The sequence below is a fragment of the Macrobrachium rosenbergii genome, chromosome 21 (assembly GCF_040412425.1).
Source record: "Macrobrachium rosenbergii isolate ZJJX-2024 chromosome 21, ASM4041242v1, whole genome shotgun sequence".
In the NCBI taxonomy this organism is placed as follows: Eukaryota; Metazoa; Arthropoda; class Malacostraca; order Decapoda; family Palaemonidae; genus Macrobrachium; species Macrobrachium rosenbergii.
In genome coordinates, this window is record NC_089761.1 from 67,930,665 (window position 1) to 67,935,052 (window position 4,388).

The following is a 4,388-nucleotide window of genomic DNA, read 5'->3' on the forward strand; positions in this document are numbered from 1 at the left end:
GACCTGGCTAAATTATTCTGAAAACACAAATATCAGTCAAACAAAAATAAGGACCAAAACCTTAATAGATTAACCTTAACTTAGTCTAGGTCACCACTCATACACCAGCCTGTAGTGCCTAAAAAACGGCTGTGCTGTGCTACAGACCTGTGAGCCTGTGACCTATCTAAGCTATGTAAAGAAAGAATTAATGTGGACCATTGGCATAAACAAATAACAGGGACATAACAGTATATGATTAATGATTTATAAAAACTAACCATCAATCCCCAAAATGAAAAAAACGTAACACACTGTCCACATATCAATGATTTATTACACACTCAATATTGTGGCCCTTCACAACACTTTCCAATAATGCCTCTTTTCACTCCAGAGAGCGTCCTTACTCAACACTACTTGTTTTTGTGACTCATTGAGTTTCAAAGAGCGTCTTTTCACTAAACTTCACTCAGTTTTAGTGCCTCTACACTTCAGAGAGCGTCCTCACACTAAACGTGTTTGGGCCTTAAATACACACATCATTAATGGACATACACAAGACAATGGTAACACCTTAAAATTAACCTGGACATACACAAGACAATGGTAACACCTTAAAATTAACCTGGGCATACACAAGACAATGGTAACACCTTAAAATTAACCTAGACATACACAAGACAATGGTAACACCTTAAAATTAACCCCCACCAACAACACATACTAAAGTAAACTAAAGTAAAGTAAGTACCCTTAACCACTCTTAATCAAAGACGACACCGAAGAAAAACCTGCAAATCACGACATTTAACATCTTAATCTTAAATACTTAATCCTAAATTATTTCATAAACAAGACAAACACCTGACACAACATTATTACAACACACCTGGAAACCTGTACATTCAATAAATTTATAGGATTAATCAAATCAATTAATATAAATATATACAAAACTTTACAAATAATAATTAAGGAAGAACAAAAAGGTTTTTCTCAAATCAACCTATTGATCAGTCACTGATGTGTGACAGCGCATCAGCGACAACATTACTTTTGCCTGGAATGTGTGAAAAGCTAAAATTCCATTCCTGGAGCAGGAGGCTTCAACGCATCAGCCGTTGATTTTTATTCCTAAACCTGTTCAAGAAAGTCAACGGATTATGATCCGTTAATATTTTAATCAGAGTCCCTGTAGAGGATAAATACACCTGAAAATGATTAACAGCTAAAATTAATCCCAAAGTCTCTTTCTCTACAGTCGAGTATTTCCGTTGTGCCGGGGATAACTTTTTGGAGAAATAGGCAACAGGATGAGATACTCCATGAGCATCTTCCTGCAACAAAACTGCTCCAACCCCACCATCACTCGCATCAGTAGCAAGCGAAAAAGGAACATCAAAATCAGGGGCTTTCAATATAGGGAAATTCATTAGGACCTGCTTTAATTTTTCAAAGGCATTTTGGGCATCATTAGACCATACAAAAGTCACATTCTTATGTAATAAATTAGTCAGGGGCTCAGTGATATCAGAAAAATTCTTAACAAATCTACGATAATACCCTACTAAACCAAGGAATTTTCTGACATCCCTGCGACACTTCGGTATTTCAATATGCCTAATAGAGTCTACGTTTGCCGGTTTTGGGAGCCACTTTCCCAAATCCTACTTCGTGACCCAAATACACAACCTTTGCTTTGGCAAACTCACTCTTTTGAGGTTTATAACCAAACCAGCTTTCCTAAGTACCTGAAATAAAGCCTTAATACGTTTAAGATGGGTGTCCCAGTCATCACTATAAATCACAACATCATCAATATAAACAACACATCCCTCTAAACCTTGGACCTAAGTATTCATTAACCTTTGAAAGGTTGCAGCAGCATTCTTCATCCCAAAAGGCATTACTTTACATTGGTAGAGTCCTCGCTGCATTACAAATGCTGACAAATCCCGTGCCCGTTTGGACAGCGGAACTTGCCAATACCACTTTAACAAATCAAATTTAGTTATATATTTTGAATTCCCTATCCTGTCAATACAGTCCTCTATCCTGGGTAAAGGATAACTATCAGGCTTTGTGACCTCATTGACTTTTGCGGTAATCAAAACAAAGCCTGAATTGACCATCCTGTTTCTTTACCAAAACAACAGGTGAAGACCACGGACTGTTGCTGGGTTCTGATCAGCCCGTGTCGTAACATATAATCAACCTCTCTATCCACAACATCATTTTTAAATGGATTTAACCTGTAAGGGGGATTGTTTTATCGGAATTGCGTTACCCACATCACATCATGTTCAAGGACAGTGGTCTGTCCTGGAACATCCGAAAATAAATCCTTATAACTAAAAACTAACTTTTTCAAAGATCCCTGTTCTACTAAATTCAAATGTGAAACCATTTCTGAAAAATTTTCTAAAGAATGTTCATTATCATTAGGCCATTCAGCACCATCAAAACAATCATCATCAAAATTACTCACGTCTGGAAAAGAAAAAGAATTAATACCATTACGCTTTGTAGTATCACCAACTAATGCCACGGGAATAACTTTGTCACGACCTTTATAAGCTTTTAACATATTTATGTGACACAGCTGGTAGGGTCTCCTCCTTTCAGGAGTTTCAACTAAATAATTAACATCACTTAGTTTCTTTAAAATTTTCCACGGTCCTGAAAATGAAGCTTTTAAAGGGTTTCCTGGAATGGGAAACAATACCAAAACATCATCACCCACTACAAAATTACGCTCCTTAGTCTCTCTGTCAAAAAAGTATTTCATTTTCTTTTGGCTACACAATAAATTTTCACCAGCAAACTTCCAAGCCTTCTTTAATCTATCACCAAAATTACTAACATAATCTAATAAATTTATATCAGGGGCGTCCCCCTCCCAAGATTCACGAACCACATCCAATGGACCACGCACACAATGACCAAAAATAAGGCTGAAAGGTGAAAATCCTAAAGATTGACTCGTCACTGACCGAAATGCAAATAATAAGGTAGTTCCTTATCCCATTCGGAACCATTAACCAAACAATATTTTTTTATCATAGACTTCATGGTTTGATGAAATCGTTCCAAAACACTTTGACTTTCAGGATGGTACGGAGAAGAAGTCACATGTTTAATTTTTAACTCAGCCATCTTCTCCCTAAATAATTTACTCAGAAAATTAGACCCACAATTGGACTGAATTACTTTGGGCATTCCGAACCTGGTGAAAAATTCAATTAATACTTCAACAGTTTTAACAGTTTTTACATTTTGTAGTGGTATTGCCTCAGGATATCGAGACATCCTATCCATAATTGTTAAAATATACTGATTGCCACTACGAGTTTTCGGCAGAGGACCAACCACGTCAATAATGACCTCTCTGAACGGTTCAGAAACAACAGGAATAGGATGTAATGGTGCCTTTGGAATTGGTTGATTAGGTTTCCTGACCTTTGACATGCATCACAACTATTTACAAATTTTTTAACATCAGCTTTCATCTTAGGCCAAAAATAACTTTCACACAATTTACGAGTAGTTTTGAAAACACCAAAATGACCAGCCAAACCATTTTCATGAGCCAATGTCATTAACTCCTTTCGATAAACAAAAGGAACCATAATCTGTTTAACAATTTCACAACCTGTGTTAATGGCATCAAAAGGTCTACTTATTCTGTACAAAATATTATTAATTATCTTAAATCGAGGGACAGTCAAATCAGTAATTTCGCCAGACTCAACTGGCAGGTCTTTAAAATCTGCTTTCTGAGCTGCAATAAGTTCCTTAGTAGTCCAATTAAGTTTATTATCCAACACACCACCATCTACAACTAAGCTATCACTACGACCTAAACTACTCAAATTAACATCAACTACCGACTCGGCCGAGTCAACACTACTAGCCTTTGATCAAGTGACTACAGATATTTCATTACTGGAATTTAATACAATAGGGAAAGTTTTATTTATTAGGGCGACATCATTCCCTAACACCAAATCCACATCTTTAATAGGAAATTTATCAATAATGGCCAGTTTTAAATAACCTGAAAAAGACGGGCATGATAAATAAAAACTCTCAACCGGGTAAGACCTGACCGTATCTGGAAAACCACTTAACAAAACATATTCCTTATTTGAACATTCTAAATCAATAGGTAAAGATTCTTTGAGAATTGAAGACTGAGCAGCCCCAGTGTCACGCAAAATTTTAACCTTTCTTTGCTCAGTCGAATTCCCAGAGCGGACAAAACCATTAGACAAAAATTTCTGAAAAGGAGCCAGTGACTTATTGCCTAGTCATTGATTATTAGAGTTCTCAGCCACTGACTCGTTCTCATTCCTTCGAATGGCCATTACCGGTCGTCTTTTGGACCTTTGTGACCCTTTAAATGC